Source organism: Thamnophis sirtalis, unplaced genomic scaffold, assembly GCF_051295495.1.
Source record: "Thamnophis sirtalis isolate CommonGarterSnake01/CBP01778 unplaced genomic scaffold, rThaSir2_p1.2 scaffold_4, whole genome shotgun sequence".
Classification (NCBI taxonomy): Eukaryota; Metazoa; Chordata; class Lepidosauria; order Squamata; family Natricidae; genus Thamnophis; species Thamnophis sirtalis.
The window spans coordinates 18,866,684-18,893,321 of NW_028261384.1; the positions used below are offsets into that span (position 1 = coordinate 18,866,684).

General features: G+C 38.7%; 1 protein-coding gene across 3 annotated transcripts in view; it reads left to right on the forward strand.

Moving 5' to 3' along the window:
• PARD3 (par-3 family cell polarity regulator) overlaps positions 1-26,638 on the forward strand; it is a 602,045-nt gene that overhangs the window by 207,781 nt on the left and 367,626 nt on the right. The gene's annotated exons all lie outside the window — the stretch shown is intronic.

Below are 26,638 nucleotides of genomic sequence, written 5' to 3' on the forward strand. Positions count from 1 at the left end.
AAAATGTTAAAAAAAATTAACTCTGTGCCTATATTGACTATATATAAAGTGTTTTTCCCACGGCACACCTTACACTATGTCACGGCACACTAGTGTGCCACGGCACAGTGGTTGAAAAACACTGTTCTAGTTCATAGGATTTGGTACTGGATATCATTGAATAATTTCCCAAAGTTTTATCAGGTTGTTATTATTTAGAGAGAAATGAATTAGTATATGGAATTTGAATGTTTTATTCCCAGATCAATTAACTTTATACATCTATAGGATTGTCTACTTTTTTCTCTTGATCAGCTAAGTATAACAATCTCCAAACTTTTTGAGCTAATAGGCACACTTGAAATATGAGGACATTGTGGGTGCTTGTGAAAAATGGCTGCCATTAGGGAAAATAACCAGTAACAAAGTACTGGTTTTTAAGAATGTTGTGCCATTCTTTTCCACAGAATGGCCTCACCATTTCTTATATCTATTCTTTTCTGGTGAAAAAGTAGCTGGGCTACAGCCATTCATCATTTCTTTCCCTAGGTAGTTTTAGTTAGGTAATTAGACAGTCTGGTGTAAAACATAATGAAAGTTTAATTAAATTTAATTTCCGTCCTGATTGAGCTCTTTTCATTGTCTTAATCCAGCTCATCTTTTGGAAGTCAGCCTCAAATGCATCCAGCCCTAAATGTGTATTATTTTTGGTCATAAATTCTGGCTGTGAAAATTTAACTCACGAGAAATTGGTTAGTCTTTGAGGCTGTTTGAGGAAATTAAAATAAAGCTTAATAATTGTAAAATACATTATTAAAATGCATTTCAAATATTGCTTATCAAACAACATCTTCATTCTTAATAATTAAGTGAGATGTTAAAAACCTTTCTCTGAGGATGAAGAGAGGACTATCTTGTTAGACCAGGGATGAGAAACTCAATTACATTGAGGGCCGCATTAGGGTTGTGTTTAATTTCAGGGGGTCAGACTGGGTAAGTGGACATGGCCAGTTCAACATCACTTGTTGCCTGTTATGGCTCCTCCAAGAGGAGTTGTTACCTCTGAAGGTTCTACGATCCCTCAGGTGGTGGCAGACAGATGCTCTTCTGAAGGGCTGCTGCTTCAAGGAACCGGAGCGCTTGGTCATAACGACGGATGCCAGCCTCTTCAGCTGGGGCGCTCACCTCCAGACTCAGGTGGTCCAGGGCCGGTGGTCGCAGGCGGAGCTCGCCCACATCAACTGGCTGGAGCTCCAGGCCGCCAGGCTAGTCATGTGTTATTTCCAAGGTCAGATCGAGGGCCACGACGTGCTGATCCTAACAGACAACATCGCCACCAAGGCGCACATCAACCATCAGGGTGGCACGCGATCTCTGGCCCTGATGTCAGAAGCGGAGGTGCTAGGCCGCTGGGCAGAAAGGTCTCTGTCCTCCCTCAGGGCAGACCACATTTCGGGGGAGGACAACGTGACAGCGGACTGGTTGAGCAGAACCACAATCCAGAGCTCAGAGTGGCGTCTTCATCCAGCCTTGTTCCACCAGGTGACGCGGAGGTTTAGCCTCCCACAGGTCGACCTGTTCGTGACCCGAACCAACACTCAACTCCCCCAGTACTTCACCAGATTCCGCTGCCCCTGGTCACCATGGCCACTAGGATTCCTGTACGTATTTTCATCACTGCCTCTGATTCCCATGGTGATCAGGAAGATCCTGTCAGAGGGGGCGGAGGTGCTTCTGGTAGTTCCTCACTGACCCAAGAGGTCCTGATTCGCCGATCTGGTCAGTTTGTCGGTCAGTCAACCTTGGCGCATACCTCAGGATCAGATCTCCCTCAGCTAGTGGGCTGTTCGTTATCTGGAGCCCCAGTGGCTGCAACTGGCCATCTGGCACTTGAGCGAGACATCCTGAGGCTCAGCAAGTTCTCCGACAAGGTCATTTGCACCATACAGACTTCCAGGCATCCCTCCACTGTCAGAGTCTACGAAGCTACTTGGGCCTCCTTCTCTCCCTGGTGTGACACTCATCGTATTATGGCCTCTTCTGCCACCATACCGCAGATCCCCTCAGGTGCCAGACAGCGGCTCTAGCCACCATCCTGTTCATGGACTCTCAATTGCCGCTTTCCAAACATCCGCAGGTCCGTAGCTTCCTCAAGGGGGCTATCAATCTCTGTCCTCCTGTCATCCACAGATACTCAACCTGGGGCTTGTCGGTCGTGCTACAAGCCCTGTTGGCGTCTCCTTTTGAACTGCTTCGGACTATTAGTCTCAGACATCTGACCCTCAAGACGGCCTTTCTGATCGCCATCACCTCAGCTTGCAGGATATCCGAGATGGCCACTCTCTCAGTCAGGGCTGACCTTTGCTTTGTGCATTCGGACAGAGTACTCCTCAGATTGGACCCGGCCTTTGTGCCAAAAGTTAACAGCGTTTTCCATAGGTTGCAGGAAATTGTTCTCCCAGACTTTTGCCCGGGCCCCAGACATCCCAGAGAGCGACAGTGGCATAAACTTGATGTCCGTCGGGCGGTCCGTATTTACATGAAGTGGATGAGCCATTTCCAAAAATCAGAGGGATTCTTCGTATCCTTCCAACCAGTATCTATGGGCAGGAAGGTCACCTCTTCCACTATAGGTCACTGGATACGAGCTTGCATCAAGTTAGCCTATGAACAACAGACCAGGCCAGTTCCTCCTTGCATCACAGCGCACTCAATGAGCAGCGCCGCAACTTAGGCTGCGTGGGCCATGCAAGCATCCATTGAGGAGATATGTCGAGCCACTACGTGGTCCAGTCTGTCTCCATTTGTCAAGAACTACAGACTTAATGTCTTTGCCTCCGCTGAGGCAGCCTTGGGAGAAGAGTTCTGCAGCAGGTCATCGCAACTCCCACGGGCCTGGACAATTCTTTTTCCCACCCTGGGATGGCACAGCTTTGGCAAGTCCCATGCTTGGACACTCCAAGCAGCGCCTAGGAGAATGACTGTTGGCTTATCTGAATGGTCGTTCTCTAGGCGCTGCGGGAGTGTCCAACCCCATCCGAATAATGCCCGCGGGGTTCTGTTCTCCAGTGGGAGCATTGTGCATCTCTATCTGCGACCTTTTTGGACTCTCTTTCATTTTTTAAAACTGAGCCTCTCAGGGAGCAAGAGGTGGAGCTACAAAAATATGTTAAACTCAGTCCTCAGGCAGCAAGCTGAATTTAACCCGTGCTTGGACACTCCCACAGCGCCTAGAGAACGACCATTTAGGTAAGCCAACGGTCATTCTAATCCTCTTGGGTATCTCCATCCAAGTTATGTATTTATTTAAAAATAAACAAGCCCCAATCTCACGAATATTATTTAGCCAAATTTGGCTCTTGGTGAATTAATAGTAAATCTCTCTTGGTTTTCAATTGCAAAATGTAACACAGAAGAAGACACAAAGGTGTTAATATTTGCAATTCAGTTCCACACAGCTGTATTTTAGCAATTATATTCTAAACACTACTGTTCAAGTAGAACTTGTTTTGAATATATGTGGAGATATTTCTTAACCTATCACCTTTCAATTTACCAACTGCCTTTTTGCTGTGTACTATTAAGAAAGAGAAAAAACTTTTTCTCTTGGAAAGTTTTGTGCCTTTGAGCTAATAGCTCCTTTAAAGCCACTGATGAACCAATGTAGAATGGAACTAATAAGTGAAAAATTAGCAATTTGCTCATGTACCATTAATGATGCCTTTGGAAAAAGAGAGCATTCTTATTTGCTGCTATACTCGCTCAGCAAAACTGGAAGTGATCTTACTGATAGTGGGTTTAATTGCTTTACAAATGAGTTGGCTAATTAAAATTGTTTATTTTTCCAGAAGTGCCACGGTGACATGGTTGGGCCTGCCTTTGCCAGGTGTCACAGTGGAAATTGTCTTGGGGTTGGAGACCGAGCAGAATCTCACTCAGGCAATCTTTTCCAGGTGATTTCTCACTTGGTGATCAGAGGAAGAATACTGGTTGCCTATAAGGGCATGTTTCTGGACAGATGGTGGAATAAAAGGAATTGCTCTCTGTGAATTGTTACCGCTGCTTCTAATCTGTCAGCTGTGCAAACTGCTTTTCACTTCGGTCTAATTGTCTAATCTGCTGCTCTGACAGCCACAGTGCAGTGACAGAGAGAGTCCTACACATAAGCCCGCCAAAACCATTTTTAGGAGCCATATCAAATGCCTGAACAGCAGCCCTTATTCCTCCTGGAATAATCTCTTCCCTTGCTTTTCACCCTTCCATTATTTCTAGTTAGCCATAAAGTATGAATTATCCTAAAAGCTGGGTTGTATATTTTTCCATAAAGAAAGACACGTGCTGTGTTTCTGCAATAGGAAGAGGTGTCTGCACTTTTCACGTACATCTTTGTGTATCTCACAATGTGGCAGGTATCTTCTGTATTATTGCGGAGGTTGTTGCCTGCATAATGGAGCTATGCACCTTTTAATCACTTAAGTGTTGTGCAGAGTTCATTGGACGTTCAGTTTGAGAATACAAAGAGGAGCAGGAAAACCAGTAGGTCATTAGTTTCTGCTCTTGTGTGGTGATACTTACAAGGAAACTGAGGCAGCAGGTCAGCCTTACCCTTGTCTTGTAAACTAGACAAAGCAGTTGCTCAGAGTAGAAAAAATATTTATAGGCAAGTCGACTATAAATGAGCCCTGAGCAATTAATTATTAAATATTACCTTTTTGTTCTTGGAAAATATGTTGTCTTCAGCTGAGAAAGTGTTAGATATTTGCCTTCTTTGTAGAATATATTCCAATAATTTGGTGAAGATTCTCAATCATCCAGATAGACTTGTCTGATAGTTGAGCCATGGCAGCTGGACTTTTTCTTCTTCTTTGGTTTGAAATGCTTCACTGTTTATCCAAGAAATAGAGAGAAAGAGAGAGTGTGTGTGTAAGTAGGTAGGTAAGTAGAGGGATAGAGAAAGAAAGAGAAAGAGAGAGAGAAATACAGTAGTTAGGGAGAAAGAGAGTAGTTAGGTATGTAGGTAGGTAGATAGATAAAAGGAGGGGGGAGGGAGAAATACAGTAGGTACGTAGGGAGAGAGAGAGTAGTTAGGTAGGTAGGTAGGTAGATAAAGGGATAGATAGAGAATAGAGAGAGAAATATGGTAGGTAGGTAGGGAGAGAAAGAGTGTGTGTAGGTAGGTAGGTAGAAGGATAGAGAGAGAGAGAAATAGAGATAGAGAGAAATCAGTGACGTGCAGTCAGGGGAGGCACAGCCTCACCACTGTAAATCATGAAAAGGAAAAAAAATGTAAACAGAAAAAGGCGAGTACTGAGGTTAGACTAGCTAGCTGGCACTTCTACTATGAGGCAGGAGAACTGCATGCCTCACCTAATCTGACTTTTTAGGTGCTCGAGCAGAGTTAAGCGAGGGTTAAAAGCCTAAATAATCCCGAGGTAGTTGAGGCACGCAGTTCTCCTGCCTCATAGTAGAGGGCGCATTTTTTAGAGGCTTCAACTCTGTCATTCTGTTTAAAGCTGCAGCGTCGCGCTCACTCTTCCTCCTCTTTTTCTCCGTTTCTGATGCCCCCTACCTCCACCCCACGCTCCCTCTTTTCCTTCAAATTTCCTTTTTTCCTTTTTTCTTTAATAAATGCAATGCTCAGGCATTCTCTCCTCTCCTGTGACACCCCACTGACTAAAGCACTTTCTTTTGCCCTCCTGAGCTTGCGGCAGCTTGCCTGAGCTCTGCCGAGAGCACAGGTGGGCAAAAGAAAGTGCTTTAGTCAGTGAGGTGTCAGGGGAGAGGACTGCCTCATCAGCCATAAACCTCTCCGCACGTCACTGAGAGAAATACAGTAGATAGGTAAGTGTTTCTGCTGGCACAGCACTTAATCAATCTAATTCTTATCAATCAGTTAAAGAGCTTCCCAAAAGGAAAACCTCCCAAAAAGGGTATGTTTCCCCCCCCCCAAATAGCAAAATGCATGCATAGCCTTATGGAGGCTTATAGAGTGCTGCTGGGGGCTGCTGGGGCAAAAAACCAGCTCGTTTTTTGCTCATTTCTGCCCTCCCCAGCCCCCAGGAGCTTTCTGAAAGTCTCCATAAGGGTATACATGGCCATTTTAGTGAAGGGATGGGGCTTCGGTAGGCAAAAAATGCTGTATTCGGTGTATAAGATGCACCCAGATTTTCAGCCTCTTTTTTGAGGGGAAAAAAGTGCATCTTATACTCCCCAAAATATGGTAAATTATTAATGTCTCTTTTTGTAAAGGCTTGAAGAGGGAAGGATGAATTCCTTCTAACAAATGCGTTTGTATGTGTACGTGTGTATATAGATGTGTATGTACACACACACACACACACACACACACACACACGCTAGCTGAGAGAGACTTTGATAATATGAAGTACCTGCCTTCCATGAAGATATGCATACATAAATGCTACCAACATATGAAAGGGTAAACTCAACGTTCTTAAAGAATTTCACATTCAAAGGCTTCTTTTAATATTTGCATAGATGAAATCTGATAATTATTTCTTTTATTATGAAAGTGATTCCTCCGAGAAGACATGGCGCTGCTTGATAGAATAAAGCTTGTGTTCTGATTATGTGCGATGTGGCTCCAGAGTGCCTTCCATATTTATAGGGATAGAAAGCTTTAATGAACAAATGATTTCCAATGAGGCAGACAATTTAAAAGTGACATTAAACTCCTGAAAATGTGGCTCATCTGGGGGGGAAAAACACACAAAAATGCCCTCTTCTGAAACCGTTCCATCTGTGTATTTCAGTCTTTCTCACCATTTTTAATTACCAGAGATGTTTTCATTAAAGCAGGATCTTTAAGGTATTATCTACTCCTGCTGTTTATTTCCCATTTTAAATTCTAATCCTTTGTGACAGCATAATAATTTCCACAGCAACCGGTCTTGTGCAATAAGACATTATTTCGTACCCAGACTGTCTCATATGGAAGTTGGATTTTTTTAAAATACCTTGATAATAAGATTACTGAAATGGTGTGCCTGTGTGAATATGCATTTGTATACAGCAGGAATGACAGGAAAACTGAAGTTACGGTCATAGGAGAAAAGACCTGACATAAGAGATTAAAAAAAATAGATTGAAAATTGATGAAACAGAGAAATATAGGCAAATCCTTGGAGATGAGAAGACAGCAGGAGGCAATCATTGCTTCCTTGACCAAAAGAAATGTACATGGAAAACAAGTATCTTGGGAAGCCTTAAGATAAAATCCCGGTAGAGTTTTAAATAAACAAGATTAAGATAAATAGAAAATAAGTAAGAAAAGATACGATGTTTACATTATGTTTCCATGCAAAAAAGCATGGAGAGAAATAATGAAAGACAAAGAGAGGCAAAGAATTGTTGAAGAAATTTTTATTGCCCACTGTATGTTGGGTAGAGGCAATTAATTTTCATGGATGGAAATGTGAATGTCACAGTTACTTTACTTTTCAGACAACTACATTTAATTTTCAGTATGATTTGAGTTCAAGTATGATCCTTCAAGCTGTGGATTAGTTACCCACAACCTTCTTCTCAACTTGGCATAAACCCCCTTCCCCATTATCTTATGCGGTAGATTGTTCTCAAATGTTCATTCTTTAGCATTGATGACTTTTCACTTGCTAACTTAGAAAATGTGTCAAGTGCAAATGAAACATTCCTTTGGTCATTGTGTGTTGAATTGACGCACAAGTCATGTGGGATAAAATGAAGGCAAAAATTAGAATAATGAGAATGGGGAATGGTTGTTGTATGTCTGAGTTTGTTTGTTTGTTTGTTTGTTTGTTTGTTTGTTCGTTCGTTCATTCGTTCCTTCATTCATTCATTCATTCATTCATTCATTCATTCATTCATTCATTCATTCATTCATTAACAGTTTATTAGATGTTCTACATCCAAGATGAATCCAAGCCACATGATTAGTCAACATGGCTAATGATGGCTGGGACTGAGATAATTTGAAATTAAGTTACCTGAAGAGTACTAGATTTGGGATCATTAGCATAAAGTGCTGAAAAGAATTTTCTGAGAAAAGAAAGTCTAGAATTATGATAGATTAGACAGAAAAATAGTTCTTGGGTCTTTCTGCTTTCTTTTTCATTCAGAGTTTTACTTGCGCATAATTTCCATTGTCTCATTCGCCAACCCATATGTACATGGCTGGTTTATGGGATGCAACTTTCATGTGTACATCATTACAGCTTTCCCACACAATCATTGGTGGTACCTTGGAAGAACAACATTCATGCTAGTCTAGAAGTGTCAGAATGATTCCCATTAATTAACTTTTGTTTCCCGCTCCTAAACCCCTTAAAGTTAGACTGCAATTAAAAATATATATTGTGGTATAAAAGATATACGGATAATAATTTTTTAGTAATCCATTAAAAGGGAAAAAAAGATCAACTCTGATTGATGACAAGAAAGAAGGCTCAGAAAATTACAAAGGCAAAACTTAAATTGCCATAATGAAATCATAAATTTCTATACGTGTGTATGATATATTTAATGGTGGAGGGAAAATATCATTAAATTCTTAGATAAAACAGCTATTACAAGTGAGATGTGGCATCCACAACAGTGCATTTCAGTCACTCTTCCTTCTCTCCCTCTCCTCCCTCTCCTTTTCTCCCTCTCCTTTTCTCCTTCCCTTTTCCCTTCTCCCTATCATTCTCTCTCCCCCCTCTCTCTCCCTCCCTCCCTCTTTCTCTCTTTTAATGAAAAACAGACCTAGACCCAAATGCATTCTTTTGTTTGTTCAAGAAAAGGAGTTAAATTCAGAATATTTTTGCATAATAAAGATAAGTGTTGACAGTGTAATGATCCATTTGGCACAGTGAGATAAAAATCTTGAATGGCTTTTAATAAAACTAAGCTAGCTAGACATGCTATGAATTCAGGATAAACAATTAAGTAGGAATTAAAGCCAAGGTCTCTATGAACTGATGGGGTGTTGAAGCATTTGCTACTTTTTCTCTCTAGCAAGGGAGCTCAGTTAACATGGTCTCTTATCTATCAGTATTTATAGAGGTCATTCCAGGATCCAATACTTAAAGACCCAAAGCCACATCTCACCCAGAAAATGTTTCATGCGTAGTGATCGATCAAACTAGAACTTCAGACTCTTATTCTTTCTTTCTTTCTTTCTTTCTTTCTTTCTTTCTTTCTTTCTTTCTTTCTTCCTTCCTTCCTTCCTTCCTTCCTTCCTTTCTTTCTTTCTTTCTTTCTTTCTTTTGTCCGTCCTTCCTTCCTTCCTTCCTTCCTTCCTTCCTTCCTTCCTTCCTTCCTTCCTTCCTTCCTTCCTTCCTTCCTTCCTTCCTTCTGGAAATGTTGTGTGAGATGTATTTGACCAGTCCTTTAAGAGCATAAAAATATATACAGTGATCTCCTAACCTATGACAAATTTAGGCCTTTGAAATCTCAGCACGAGATATAAAAATGATTGGAAGTGCCAAATATTTTTGTCTGTGAAATGCTTCTTTAATATTCTTCTCTCTCTTTTTCTTGTGGGAGATGCCCAGTTATTGTGTGGTGCCAATACTGTTATATTAGAGATCTTTGGTATATATTTTTAACTTCTTAAAACAATGGAGAGATCTTTGGTATATATTTTTAACTTCTTAAAACAATGGAAGTTACTGCCATGGTCTTGTAAGTTCCAATCAGCTCAGGTGAATGAATTGAAACCCACCAGAATCTCTATTGAATTAGTGTCAAGAAGAAATGCTTTAGTAATAATATATATTCAATATATATGGTTTCCTACCAGGTCAGATTGGTTCTTCCGAACCGGTAGCGGTTTGCCATCCTGGGTTGCTGGAACTGGCAGCGACTCAGGCCTGTCACACCTCCAAACCGGTTCTCTGGTTGTCGCGGCATGTTTTTTTCCCCATTTTAAAATGTTCTGCACATGCGCAGACCTACTTATGGGGAACTGCACATGCACACAGAGTGCGTGTCTGGCACATGCGCTTGCTTCGCTCGTGCATGCACACAAAATTGTGCACACACCAAACCGGCAGTAATCCTGGCAGCAACCCACCCTTGATTCAAACTGATTATCATTAAAATGTTGTGGGGCACATCATGAGTTCAAATGCTTAAGAGAGTCATGAAAAATTCAGGCATTTAGTACAGTTAGTACAGCTAACAAAATTCATCTGGGCAATTTAATTTTTAGAGAATATGAAGCTATGATTGTCAGTTTTGCAATAAATAAAGATTCAAACAAATGAAGAGTTTTAACCCAAAATTAATAGTGAAATTTTCTAATTTTCAAACAACGGAAGTACCGCAAAACAGACTGTCTATAGTCAGAGGATTTATATATTTCAGTTAACTGAGCAGTGTATAATATTGGTCTCATTTAGTATATTTATATATGCGGTATATAACATGAAATTTCATGGTTTCTTTTTCTAATTAGTTAAATTCTAATTTTTTCAGGTATAATCTAACAGAGTTGAAGCACATTTTTAGGCAACTAGACTGATTTCCTCCTTTTTTGAGAAACTGAAATAGTAATATCATTTTCTTTTTATTTACCTTTTGAATCAACCTTGGCAGGTTAATTACATTGCATACCAAAGCTAATTTAGGCTAATGTTAAGGAAAGAACTACTCTGGGTTTTTTTTAAAAAATATTATGGTATTGAAATAATGAGTGGGACAATAGGGAATAAAAATCTTTGAAGTTTCTCGTCTCTGTTGAGAATTTTTAATCACATGTTCTTGGCTTTTCATGCAAATTAAAGTAAATATGCTGTGTATTACAGAGCATACTCTGTGTATTACAATTTTATTTTTTAAATTCTGTTTCAATGAGTGTTTAAGTATGCTGCAGATATTGGTTGTATATATTACTTTGATACTGCTGAATCCTTGTGTTAAATTACACTCTTACACACTTAGTTTAAAGCATGTGTATGATTCTTTCTTTCTTTTCTTTTTAATCCTATAAAACTGAGCATCTGATGGTGTTTGCATTAGGGAAGCCTGCAGTGGCTGATATTTTCCTCACATTGAAAGCCTCCGGCTCCTGGTGACGAATGAGACAATGGATAGACTTAATACATCTGTATTTGAACAATATATCTTGCAGCGTGACACTTGGCTCTCTAATAAAACTGACGTCTGGATTACTTGCCATGTAACATTAATGCTTTAACTGCCAACCCTGGTGTCAGAAGTAAAAGTGGAGACTTCTATATGACCTGCATTTAGTGGGTCAGAGATACTTTTCTGCACCTGTTTTTGTTGAAAAGCCATTGACCTGCACACTTGCTTCAGATTCACAGTGTTAACTAAAAAAGAGGGAAAAGGAGGATAGTCAGCGTGATGTTTAAAGCAGTGTTTTTCAAACTTAGATGAAGATATGTGGACTAAAACTCCCAGAATTCTGGCCAGGGAATTCTGAGAGTTGAAGTCCACATATTTTCATCTAAGTTTGAAAAACACTGCTTTAGGATGATGTTATTTGTAAATGATTTTATAGGGTGCTTTGATAGAATAGAATAGAATAACAGAGTTGGAAGGGACCTTGGAGCTCTTTTAGTTCAATTCCCTTCTTAGGCAGGAAACTCTATACCATTTCAGACAAATGGTTATCCTTCTTAAATCTCTTCTTAAAGACTTCCAATGTTGGAGCATTCACAACTTCTGGAGGCAAGTTGTTCCACTGATTAATTGTTCTGTCAAGAAATTTCTACTGAGTTCTAAGTTGCTTCTCTCCTTGATTAATTTCCATTCATTGCTTCTTGTCATATCCTCAGGTGCTTTGAAGAATAGCTTGACTCCCTCTACTTTGTGGCAGCTCCTGAGATATTGGAACATATTGCTATCATGCACCCCTAGTTCTTCTTTTCATTAAACTAGACATACCCAGTTCTTGCAACCGTTCTTCATATGTTTTAGCCTCCAGTCCCCTAATCATCTTTGCTGCTCTTCTCTGCTCTCTTTTCTAGAGTCTCAGCATTCTTTTATATCGTGGCGACCAAAACTGGATGCAGTATTCCAAGTATGGCCTTACCAAGGCATTATAAAATGGTATTAACACTTCACGTGATCTTCATTCTATCCCTCTGTTTATGCAGTCTTTATTGGCTTTTTTGGCAGCTGCAGCACACTGCTGGCTCATATTTAAGGGGTTGTCCATGACAATCATTTATTATAATGTCTTGCTTCTCTCATATATAATCATCTGGTAAAGAAGCAAAGATGTCCTCTCTTTTAAGTTGGGTGCCCTGTTTTTTAATAGAGATTTCTTTAGTTTGATCTGCTTTTATTTTTTAAATGAAACACGACATAAAAGTTTGAGTATCCCATAAGATTTTTTTAAAAAAATAAATGTATCTATGAAAGAATCTCAGTTTAGGAAATTTCTTTGTGCAAAAGCTCAGCTGCAGATTCTGAGACATTGTGGGAAAATAAAGTAACAAACCTGGATGCTAATGCTTTGCATTTCAGATTTGGGATTCATTTTAGAAATACTGGTAGTCCTCATTTAGCAACCACAATTAGTACTGGCAATCAATTGTTAAAGGAGTTGCTAAGTGAAAACCACAATTATATTTTATTTTTCATTTGCTTTGCAGAGCTGAGAAGTTGTAAATGTGAGGATTGGCTGTAAAAATTACTTTTTCATCACTATGATAACTATGAACAGTTGCTAAACAAGACAGTAACTAAACAACAAATACATGTAGTCTTAAAAACTATGTGTAGTTTTTAATCTGTCAGATCAGAAATGAAAATTTTAAAACATGTATATTCACATGTATATTAAACGTGTTTAATGATAGCTTCTTTTATCTCCAGCTGGGAACTAAGGTGCCCTCTCTATATAGTGAGTTCTCTACAGTATATGGGTAGTACGATGGCTCAGTGATTAGGGTATGCTGAGTTTGTGGACTTGGAAAGCTGACAGCCCGGGTTTGAGAGCATTACAAATTGGAGTGGGCATCCAACTTCACCTAGCTCCTGTTAACCAGCAGTTCGAAAGCATGCAAATGCAATTAGATAAATAGGTACCACTTCAATGCGGAAGAAATGGCCCTTCGCAATGTCATGCTTGGCATCATGCCCGTGAAAAGGTCTTCAGGCAGCGCTGGCTCAACAGGCTTGAAACAGAGATGAGCACCATTCCTTGTAGTTGGCAACGACTAGCGGACTAAAATTGGCAGGGACTACTCCTTTCTACTGTATATCCATTTCTATGTGGAGTATAGCTCAGTGATGGCTAACATTTTTTGGTCGGAGTGCCCAAATACGCCCGTGCGCCCGAACCCCCAAAATGCAATGTGTGCACCCCCCTCTGTGCATGCATCTCACCTCCACATGTATGCATGACCCCCCACCTGTGCTCACCCCCACACATGCACATACAAGCCCCTGTCACCCCCATGCATGCATATGTTACCCCCCCCACACACCCATCCCCTGTGCATGTGAACAGAGAACCCAAAGACCAGCTGGCTGGCAGGAGGTGCACCGGCATGCATGATGGAGCTGAACTGGAGAGAGAGGGCACTGTGGGGCACTGTGTTCCACCTCTGGCACATATGCCATAGGTTTGCCGTCAAGGGTATAGTTCTATATATCACTGTATTGACAATTTACACATGCTACAATTCTCATTGTACTTTTCTTTTTGTTTGGAGATTTTTTTCCATGTATTTCTCCATTGTTGCTTTCTTGACTAATAGGTTTTCCTGAAGTGTTTGTACCAACATATGCTGATGTTTTGGTCTTAGCCGCCGCTGCCCACTCTGTGTCAGGTGTCACCTTTTTGCTGAAGGTGAACATCTGAAGATATTTAATTGGCTAACATGAGAAGTAGACCTGTCTACATTTTTGAAAGAAATATGCCTTACACTAACAAAGCTTCTCATTGTGGTGATTCCAATGACAAGTCAGTAATTAAGACAGACCCTAGGTTTCTAGGTTTTGGTTGAAAGTAGTTTTTCTTTTTCCAGCTGGATCAGATGAGCAATTAAACACACAAATAAAAGCATGTTTCTTCAGAATATTAATGAACCTTTCTTTCTTGAAACATAGCAAAGATTGCTCTGAACTATTTGGGGGCAAGCAAAACAGTTATAAAATCCATTTTCAGTTATATAGAGTAAGTATTTTCCACCAATTAGATCCCTGCTGGATAATTGTTTTGAAACATAATTGTAAAGAAAAAGCTGGATTTATATGAAATATTGACGATGAGGAACTAGCAATAGAATAGCTAATTGTTTATTAAATGTAATAAGTACGCCCTTGCAGAGACATTATAAAATGAAGCCACATTTTAAATAAATAACTTATTTTTGATACAGCTGCGTAACTTTTAGGATTTGTTATATGCTATTTGTTTTTAAACTCAGTCTCTGTATCTCTCTGTCTCTATCATCTATCTACCATAAAGTGGTATTGGGTTAGATATGGCACTACAGAATTTTCCCTGGCAAACTATGAAAAAGTATGAAAACCAATTGGATGACTTTGGATCAGTCATTCTCCTTTGCACTGCTTGGAGTGTCCAAGCAGGGATTAAATTCTGTCCCACTGCCCAAGGACTGGATTGAAAATTCTTTGGCCATGCTTTCTGGCTCCTTCTAGCTGCAGTTTTTTTAATGAAGGCATGGTTCATGCGAGATGAATGTTCACATGGCTGTAGATCCACCACATGGAGCCGGATCATCCAGAAAACTTCCACCCAGAGTGGGGTTGGACACTCCCACAGTGCACAGAAAACGACCCTTCAAGTAAGCTAATGGTCATTATTCTGTGCATTGCTTGGAGTGTCTAAGCAAGGGACATTTCCAATCCAGTCCTTGGGCAGTGGGACAGAATTTAACCCTTGCTTGGACATTTCCGCAATGCACAGAGAACAACCCTTCAGGTAAGCCAATGGTCATTCTCTTTAAGCCCAAATTTGTAGAAATTAAAAGTGTATTGGATAGAATACATTTGTTTGTGCTATACTTCCTTGGAATGGTAGTTACCTTGAAATGCAATTTTAATAAGCAAGGTTAGAAAGTGAAGCTCAGGGAATGATTAAATATTTTGGGGCTGTCTTTATGCTGTTCAAAGTCAGTTCGTTCATCAGAAAGCTTACAAATTGGTTTTATTGTTACTTTCTTCTTCTCCAAGCAATAATTGGTTGCTGCATGATTATATGTAATTCTGCATATCATATTATTTCTTTACATGATTCTGCATTTGCAATTCACAGCAATGGTAGATTATCTTGAAATTGTAATTATGAATCTTGATGTTTTATGAAAGCCAAATGGGATTGCTGCTTTGATCTGCTGGAAATAATTCATTCTACGATCTGCAACATAATCCTTAGGATTTTGCAGATATGGTTAGATGCAACCCTTTGGATATCACATTATTTTTTTTAAATAGATAGAAGGAATTTAATTATGTGTTGATTTAAGGGAGAATATTAAATCTTTATATACTAGATAGCACAAACCAATATTAAAATTTGCACTCAAGAAAAACTATATGTATATAATTTAGCATCCTAATAAAAATACAATTCCAGAGATGCTTTGGTATCTTTAGTCTTTCTATATTTTTATCCTAATTTAGAATACAATGAGAGATAATTAACATTGTGGATTAAGTGGTGGAGAGAAAGAAGTGGAATTTTCATAACCATTCAGTAAATAAAGATGGCTGAGCTTGCACTTTTTAAAAGTGGTTTGTTTAAGATCCCAGCATATTTTTTAGTTGTCCAAAATGTGCTTATATTTAGCAATAATAATACTTGCACCTATTATTTCTCTTGCATTCAATGTTATACCAGGCTCAGAGCAAGAAGATTGATATGGTAGATATTTGCTTATCTGATTTTTCTTTTGCAGCTCATTTAATGGAGCTGTTTCCATATCTATCTATCTATCTATCTATCTATCTATCTATCTATCTATCTATCTATCTATCTATCTATCTATCTATCTATCTATCTATCTATCTATCATCTCTATCCATCCATCCATCCACCCATCCTCTACCCATCCATCCATCCATCCATCCATCCATCCACTATCTATCTATCCATCCCTCCATCATCCATCTATATCTATCTATCTATCTATCTATCTATCTATCTATCTATCTATCTATCTATCTATCTATCTATCTATCTATCTATCTATCTATCTATCTATCTATCTATCTATCTATCTATCTCTATCTATCATCTATCCATCCATCCATCCATCCGTTCATCCATCCATCCATTCATCCATCCTTTATCTATCTATCCATCCATCCATCATCCACCTATATCTACCTACCTACCTACCTACCTACCCAACCCACCCACCCACCCTCCCTCCCTCCCATCCCTCCCTCCCCCCCTCCGTGTCTCCCTCCCCCCCTCCGTGTCTCTCTCTCTCTCTCTCTCTCTCTCTCTCTCTCTCTCTCTCTCTCTCTCTCTCTCTCTCTCTCTCTCTCTCTCTCTATCTATCTATATATATATATATATCTCCACCCACCCACCCACCCATTATCTAAAAATAAATATATATATTCTTTATTGCAGTTTCTGCTATGAGAACTAGTTTGGTCCACTGATTAAGGCACCAGGCTAGAAACCAAGAGGCATGAAAACCAACTGGATGACTTTGGATCAGTCACTTTGTCTCAGCCAATTCACCTCACAGGGTTGTTTTGTTTAAAATAGGAGGAAGATATGTTATATGTTAGTCACCTTGAGTTGTTTATTTGAAAAAATAAGGTGGGATATAAATAAATGCATGGTTCAATAGGAAAAATGCCATGCCATCTCTTCCTCCCTCCCTCTTACACCCACCCGCACCCATAGACACACCCCTATTATAATGTGGTATTGGGTTAGATATGACACTGCAGCATTTTGATTGGCAAAGAGTAAAAAAAACAAACCTTCTGGTCTAGTTTTGTTTGTCATAGTCCTGTCCTGTCGCCAAAATTTTCCTGTTCCTGTAGTTACAATCTGGAGCTTAAGCCTATCAGACACCCCTTAATTAAATTAGACTTGGAAATATTCCACTGATTGTTAGGCATTGAATTGTTTCTCAACTGTTTCTAGCAGTGAGCTGGTGATCTGAATGCCACCAGCCAAGTGCTTTACTAGTATCAAGGGACTAAAATAAGCCAAGGAAGTTCATGGGTACAGTTGGATTTCTGCCTGGATAATTTTGTTGACACTGTAGCTCTCCTGATTATTTATACTGCTCAGCTATAACTGTAAAATGGGATATAATAATGATCTGTCCAAGATGGTTGCGTTGAGGAAAAATTAAGCTACTGGCAGGCCTATATTTGAACCAAAAAGGCTGTATAATACTATATCTTGGGGGTGAGGCATGAAATTAGCTTATTTCTTTTTACCAAAGAAACTGCTGAATTTTTATCCTTTATATTTGCATTGGGTGACAAGTTATTTGATGTTCTTTTTCTGTGCCCAGAGGAATGAAGGGTGTTTTTATTTCTATGCCCACATAGAAATCATTCCCACTGAATTCACATTAACCTATTTACAGGCAGGTGTTTATAAGGTTCCTGCCTTAAAATCACTAAATTTCATTTTAGTATATATAGACAAGATCATCCTATATCAGCATAAATTAATCTCTGTCATCAAAACTCGAGCTGATGTGATTTCAGGAATTTATTCCAAAAGGACATATATTTTTCATTTCATTTTTATATCACTGTCATTTCTTAGTACACCTTCTTTCTAGGCACTATGCTCTAAAGGTAGCAGATGGGATCAGAATGAAAGCTAAATCTGGTTTAATATCAGTAAAAATAAATACAACAAAATCAGAGAAATGATATTTCTCCGCATTTCAGATGGTATCAGGAATGCATTCAATCACTTAATCCTCTTTTCATATTTAAAGTTCTAATTTGTTGAGCCTTTATAATTGGCCACACCCAGTTTGTCACAATTTTGTTAAATTTGAAGAGCACAATTTCATGTTTATCCGGAAAGTGCAAGGTTAGGAAAAACGGTTCTAAAGTCTCTTTCAATAAGATGTTACATCTGTTTCGTTTATTGTCAGTATCCTGTGAAATTCTTCCACTTCTTGGATTATTTTATGAAATTAGTTAGTGTCTTATGACATTGCTAATCTACTTTTACAGAGTAACTCAAGTGTGCCAAAACATTACTGTAAAATCAGAGCATTCAGTTGTTTACCTTATAACTTGAGTAAAGCTCTTTTTTTTTTGTTTTATTTCCAAAGGGTATACAAAAATATGACTTCTCAAAGTGCTTTTCAATGGAATTGATTTTTTTTAATAAGGAATGTTTGTGCTGTTGGCACTTGTAAATAACAACTGTGATATAGAAGATCAAAAGAGGACTTGAAATAAGGAATACTAATTTCCTGGGAACACACCACTAGTGAATCATACTTCAGCTAGTGGGTTGGAATATTGAGAGAAAACCAGAGGCAATTTAGAGACATGGGTATATTACAGATCAAGTCTGTCTGCTAATCTGTATGGAAATTATTGCAGTTACAAGGAGAGATTTTAAATGCTTAATATCAGTGTGAGAAGAAAACCATATATCATGCATCCCTTTCACATCCATATATGTATGACTTGGGGGAAAGAGGGGCTTGAGGTTTTTCTGGAGGAGGAATAGCAAACTGAATGTGAAGGAGAGATGGTCTGGTATTCAGCCTATTCTCTCCGGTTCGGGCAAACAGGAAGTGGCGGCTGCGGGATGGTCTGTCCCCCCCCCCCACTGATGTAATGTACGACCACTGTGCCAATAACCACAGGAAAAACCGAGAAACTGGTGAAAAGATTGGTTCTTGAATTTCTTTGGATAAGGAGTGAACAGAGATCACCCATATATGCTTTCTTTGAGGAAGACTGCAGGACAGCAGTTTTACAGGAGTTTGAGTATGGTGAGATGATGGGATTAGCCGTCTTGTTCACAACCAGAGCAGAGACTTTTAAAGGACTTTAGGTTTGCAAACTTCTCCTTCTAATCACTCTTGGAAATTGTTCATTAACTACTTCTAAGCTATTAAGAGATTTTTGGAATGACTCAGTGGGTGACTCTGCCTTTAATCCTGAATGAAAGAAAAATTTAATCCTAAAGCTGAGAATATAGAGAATCTGAAATAAACAGCCAAAAGCTAAATAAGATTTTGATCTTAGGAAGTTATAAACCGACTGAGGTTCCAGATAAAATTGGAATATTGAATCTTATGGATTTGGAATTAATTATAAACTATAAACATATTTTTTATGGGAAATAGATCCTGTTTTGGCTTTTATAAGACATAACATAAATAATTCCATGAATTCATGTACTAGACATTAAGGGGGACTAAATATTTTAGGCAGAGGTGAGTTGCTTCTGGTTTGGCCTGGATCCGGTAGTAGTGGTGGTGGTGGTGGGGCAGTGGTGGGTTTCAAAAATTGTTCGAACCTACTCTGTGGGTGTGGCCTCCTTTGTGGGAGCGGCTTGCCGCCCATGTGATCGGATGGGAGTGGCTTGCTGCCCATGTGACCGGATATGACGATGCCGACAACACTTGTCAGAACTACTTTAAATTATCTCACACACAGTACTGGCATGCATAAGAATATGATGTAAACTTGGTTTTTAAAAGGCATCTTCAGTTTGTGTTAAAACAACTTCAACATATGCAATGTTCTGATTGCACCTCAAACGCAGTAGTCATCCTTACCTTTCACAGAGGCACTGAGTTTTATAAATATGAGCAAGATAGTGTAGAATAATCATATCCAAGGACCAGTGATGGGTTTCAAAAAAATTTGAAGCCTTTTCTGTAGGTGTGGCCCGCTTTCCGGGTCCACTGGTGGAACCTCTTCTAACCGGTTCGGTAGATTTGACGAACCGGTTCTATCAAATAGGTGCGAACTGGTAGGAACCCACCTCTGTGGTGGGGGCTCTGCCCACCTGCCTGTATGCTTCTGCACATGTGCAGAAGCATCACACACATGTGTGAACCAGTAGTAAAAAAAATGGCAACCCACCATTGATTTTAGATAGAGGAAATATGCTGGTTTGCAAGATGGTGCATGTTATGATGGTTGTCAAAATACTAAATGAGACTTTTGAAGAATGGAATAAAAAAATAGTAGCCACAATAGTAGACATATCAACTATGTCAGTAATGATAGACAATGTCCAAAAATAGTATAGAAGAAATGTCAGATGTAAAACAAATTTAATCTGACAAGTTAGAGATGGTATTGAACTTGAATTTACAACCCATACGCCAAGGGAATATTTCACTGGATCTACAAAAGAAACTAGCTGATATTTGAAAATTTAAAATGGGATATGGGATGAATATAAATGTTTTAAACTTGAGAGAGTTTGAAGTGTTACTAAATGTTTTTATACTTGTGATGAAGGTTGGAAATCACTTCCGTATATATTTTTCTTTCTTTATTATATTGTTACTTTCCTCTTTTTCTTTTTTTATCATCCTTTTTATTCCTTTTTTGTAAATTCTGTTTGTATTAAATACTACTATTAATCAAAGTTCTTAATAAAAATTATATATAAAAATATTGGCAAAGCTTTCTTTGAATGATTTTTTTAATGTTGGGTTGAAAGTTAGTGTTTGCCAATAAAGCTGAATCACTACAAAATTAAAGTAACAGGAAACAAATGATGACAGAGTAATTAAGCAAATACTCAGGAGATGCAGCTTTTTGGATGTGAAATACATTGACTTTTATCCCAACCTGTTGTCTTTGTATCTGATGTTTCTACAGCTCTCAGAATTCATATCATATCTATGTTGGATACATAGCCCCACCATATCTAATGGTTATCAGGCTGAGCTCTAAGAAGGGAGAAAGTTCAATGTAACATATAGTTCTCCTAAATATCAATGAACTATTTTTCAGTGAATGGTAACCTTGTCTTTCTTACCAAGTTTCTCTGTCAACTTTGGTGAATAAAGGTAGTCTTGACTTATGATCACAATAAAAGCCTAAAATTTCCATTGCTAACAGATGTTAAGTGAGATTCACGTAACTCTGGCAAGAAATGTGTGTTGTATGTGCAGTGAACACACACACATATAATATTTTCTTAAAGCAAAGGAAACCATGATAGGGAATAGTTATTACTAGGAAATTGTGACATATTTGGGAAAGACTAGTAGTGGATCTGTTGATCAATCAGTCACAGTTCACAGACTCAACAAATGTGGTTCTTTTTTTAAAATCAAAAACATAATTGTTCATTCTGCTGAACAATTATTTTTATCTTTTACATTCTAGATAATTACTTTGTGCTGTCCAAAAACAAATGGAAGATTATTTGACACACGATTATTCTGCATTTGTTTTTGCATGTGTCTTTGTTTTATCTAAATCAGTTCCTAAATTTTAGTACATATTTAAGTGACACTGATTTTAGTTGCAAACACTTCTATTATTAGGTTGGTACTTTTGAATCCAGTTTTCCCTCTTCAGGGGCCCAGGGTTGCAGATCAGTACTTAAACATAATAACAAAATCATTGCTTTACTGATGACTTATTTCTAGATATTAAGTCATAGTAAGTGTTCCTTGGAGAACAATGTGATTATAAAGTTGGCTTGTCTATATTATCGGTCTGGACCGCATGATACAATTTTTTTCTGGTGAGCCTGTGCCAATTTTTTTTTTTTTGCTGCGCAGTTAATTAGTCTTAAGAATCCCTTTAGCTTTCCAACCCTATATTTGAGGTTCAGATGATGATCTTGAGACCTACCAGTGAGTTATAAAAAGTTCTTGGCTGCCAGAAAAGGAACTGATATAATAAGACCAACGTTAGGGGAATAAATTTCATCTGTTCAATTGACCTCATCAGGCAAGTAATATAAATCAGATATTGCCTACACTATGTCAGAATCTCTATTTCTCAACTATAATTTATTTTTATTTATTTATTGGAATTTGTCAAACAAAAATGAGAACAAGAGAATAAAAATACCATGACAGGGACGATAGACACATTAGTGCAGTTATGCACATCCCCTCTACTGACCACTTAAGTATGAAGTAAGGTCCACGGAAGTCAATTTGTGACTGAAAATGAAAATGGGTAGCTGAGACAACTGAATCAGGTAGGGCATTCCAGTCTTTGACAACTCTTTTACAGTAATCATATTTTTTACAGTCAAGTTTAGAACGATTTACATTGAGTTTAAAGTCAATCTTCACAGTGCTAAAAACTTGCATATAAATTTGCACCATGGTGTTTTGATTAAATAATTACGAAATGAAATGGTAGTAGAGGTGAGGATTGGCTTTGCAGAAAACTGTAAAGCAGAGAAGAACAACAAAGATGATTAGGGGACTGGAGGGAGTAAGACTATTCTCCAAAGCACCTGAAGGCAGGAGAAGAAGCAATGGATGGAAATTAATCAAGGAGAGAATCTACCTAGAACTAAGGAGAAATTTCCTGATAGAACAATTAAATCAGTGGAATAGCTTGTCTCAAAAAGAAGCAGATGTTCCAATACTGGAAGTTTTAAGAAGAGATTGGACAGCCATTTACTGTATCTCTAATGATATAGGGCAGTGATGGTTAACCTATGGCACACCTACTACAGGTGGCATGTAGAGCCCTTTCTGCAGGCACACCAGCCATTGTGCGTGTGCCTCCTGTTAGCCACTGGTCTTGGGTTTCTGCCATACAACTGCGGTGTGTGTGTATGCATGTAGGGATGCACACACGCATGTGCTCGGGTGCATGTGTGTGGGGCGCTTGCATTGCATTTTGGGGCCTTTTACAGTGCCCTGTTTTGGCTTCTAGGTTGGTGCAGGAGGCCTTCCAGGCCCCAAACGGGGCATGGGGGGACCCCCTCACTGCTTTTTGGGTCTGGAAGGCCATCTGAACCAATATGGAAGTAAAAAATGGGCAATGGGGGGGCGGGGTGCATGCATGGGGGCTGGGGGAGCATAGGGAGTCACACATCCATGCATGGGAGGCAGGTTGCATGCGGGGGGTGTGTGTGTTTGTGGACACATTGCATTATGGGTGCGGGATTTTGCATTATATTTTTGGCACGTAACAACAAAAAGGTTTGCCATCATGGGTATAGGGTCTCTTGCTTGCGTGGGAGATTGCACTAGGAATCCTCTAAGATCCCTTCTATCTCTCTTATTTTGTTAAATATGCAACAAAAAGGGGCTACCAAATATCTACAATGATATTTTTGACTTCATGTAACCACAAAAACATGTAGAATTGTAGTTTAAGCAATCTGTTTCTTTGAGAAAAAAGTTTATTGGATGTTTTCTGTATCACTTTCTTGTCTACCAGGTAATTTCATTTGATCAGATTGACTGATTAAGTCACAGGATTCTGTTTTTCTTCCATTCCTTTCATATTTTTCCCATAATATTTTATCTAGATAGTTAAAATTATCTATTCATCAAGGAAAATCATGATTACCATCTTCATTACTCTTTCAAGTTACTTTGGTAGCTCGGCCATTAATTTCCCTAAAATATATCAATTTGAGATGGAGAATGAGGTTGAATTTTAGAAATGGAGATGGGATGTCATCCTACACAAGGAAAGCACACAATTTTCTGCTCTTTCTACTTAGCACATTAAAATGGCAAATGATTGTCAAATGTGGAATTGCCATGGAAGCGATTCTGTGATATTTCTCTTTTTTTCAAACATTAAGGTAATCAGCATGTCCTTTCTTCTGACATTTATATATTCACCATGAACTTCTCTAACAACCAACACTTTTGCGCAGATTACTGAAATATAACGTTTTCCTGTTTTCAGGAATATATATTGAATATTTGGCCATCAGGTCACAGGGTATATGTAGACATAATGTCAGATGCCTAGCTAGCCAGGGCTGGGTTCCTGCCAGTTCTAACTTCTTCTATAGAAGAGGTTCCACAAATCTACAGTACCATTTAGAACCGGTTCCAGCTCCCTCCCCCCGCCCGTCTGCACATCATCAAGATGAAGAATGAGAGGAGGAATTCTGGGAGTTGAAGTCCACAAGTCTTAAAGCTGCCAAGTTTGAACACCCCTGGGGTTTTTTTCCTAAAGGGTTAGGGATGCAAGGGTCTTGTAACTTGACAGCTTTAAGACTTGCGTGCTTCAAATGCCAGAGTTTCTGAGCCAACATTTTGGTTGCTAAGCAAGAGTGTTGTTAAGTGAGTTTCACCACATTTTATAAGTTGGCCACGTCCACCCAGTCACATGGCCGGCAAGCCACTCCCACAAAGCAAGCCACACCTACAGAAGAGGTTCTAAAAAATTTTGAAACCCACCACTGATACCACCTATGATTAGTTAACAAAAGACCATGATTTAAACTACGTTGCTTTGGCACTATCTGTAATTCTACATGTGTTTTTATTTCTTATATTACTACAGCAATCATAAGATATTAAACCCAAATCTATAATTTGTCACAGATTTTAGGAATTACCAGTTAACTAGCATTGCAATATTTACCTGTTTTATGTGATGTGGTAGCAAGAACACATTCAAAAGGCTTACATCCTATACAAATAAACTCCCAATTACAGGAATCTATTTTATTTATTTATTTATTTATTTATTTATTTATTCATTCATTTATTTATTTATTTATTCATTCATTCATTCATTCATTCATTCATTCACTCACTCACTCACTCACTCACTCACTCACTCACTCACTCACTCACCCACCCACCATTTCCGGAACCTCTGGGTGACTGACTCACAGTGTTAATGCAGAATGAAATAACCCTCAATTATGCTATGGTTTTAGGAATGTATGATTTTATTAGTGCTGTTCCTTATGCTTTTTTGTATGAAGCCTGATCGCATACAAGGGAAGGAATATCTCTCTTGGGAATTGGTTAATGAGCTGATATTTTCAGGCTGCATTAAAATACTGTTATAGATATTTGGTCGCACTTTTCTTGTGGATTAGGTTCACAGCTTTCAGTGCAGAGCCAACCGCCACCTCTACTACCATCTGGCTTTACACTTTTCGGATAAAACATTGCAGTGCAAATTTATATGTGAGCTTCTAGCACTGTGCTTGCTGACAAATCCAATATCTGTAACTCTTAAGATTCTGGGAGAATCCCTTATTTTGAGAAAGTTGAACGCCTAGAAATTCCTCCATTTATTAGATTCTCTGCTGGAATAGCTGTGAGATTGAGTTGTGACATAGACAAATAGACATTTTGTGACTATAATTTCTTGATAGTATTATCACTTGTGGTCTATATGAAGCAATTTGGGAATCATGTCGCAGCAGGGCTGCTTGTTATAATAAGCTAACATTCTCAGTCAGCTTGCTGTTTGTCACAAATACAACCAATTGCTCAGATTATACTTTGCTTATGCTAACATTTGGGAAAAATGCAACTACTAAATGGGATGCATATAATTCAGGTAAGTATGAGATAAGGCACTTAAATACTTAGTGATTTATAAAAGTAGCCCTTGATTAATAATGATAATTGGACCCGGAAAATTCTTTGCTGAGCAATAGGGCCTTAAATGACGACATTACATGACTTATACCAACTCAGTTGCAGTTGGGGCCATTAAGCAAACCCTGGACCATTGTTGAGCATGAAATCATGTGATTGCCATTTGAAACCTCTTGCTTGGCTTCCCCTTTGTCTTTCTTTTCAGAATCCAGCAGTGATGTTGCAATGGCTACAACTTTAGGTACCTTTGTGCACCTCTATTGTAACTTCAAATAGTCAGTCACTGAACAAATGATTATTAACTGAGGGCACATAGCTTATATTACATAGCTTGGAAGCCATGTCTTCCTAAGTTTCTAGAATCAAAAGAGTTGGAGGAGAAGTTAGATGTCTTCTGGTCCAACCCTCGGTTTGGGGCAGGAATCCTCTCATCACAGATAAAGGATTGTTCCAAATTTTCCTTGAGAATTTCAATAATGTGCAGTGATGGACCTCCCAAGTTTGCAGGAATCAGTTTGCCCCTGCTGTAATAAGGAGGAAATTCCTTTTGAGTTTGATTTCCCTCTGGAAAGCCTCTAGGAGTCTTGCAACAAATAAAAGTTGTGTACAACAGTTAAACATTAAAATGTGACAAGACTCTTTTGTGCACCTCTATTGAGAAGTCACATTTTGATCACTTTTCAGTAAGTTCTAATCTGCATGGATCCATTCCTGAAAACATATATTATTTATTCATTTTGGAACACATTTGTGTATAATTACAGGATATTTCTTTTTTGATGACTATAACAGCAGTAATTTATAATTAGCCTGGGTCAGTGTCAGGAGGGGAGGCTGGGGAGAAAGGAAGGTAGAATTAATGAAGTTATAAAGCTTTGGGTAGGGTAACTGAAAAGTCCAAGGATTTTTTTTTTCAGGGAAAGAGTGAACCACAAGGATCTACATTTCCCCCCCCTCCCCAGTTCTCTGTATGCCATTGAAGAATTGAGTATATAAGTCAATATCCAACTTTATTGCTGAGTGTAGGAGAAGCAGTACACTGCTCAATTTAATTGAATATGCTGAACACAAATGCATAGCACATTTTATGCTTAAAAAGTAGCACAGTTAAGGTGCAGTTCTATATGCATTTTCCTGCAGATTTATTATTAAATAGGTAAATAAGGCATTGTATTGTAAATAATCCATCT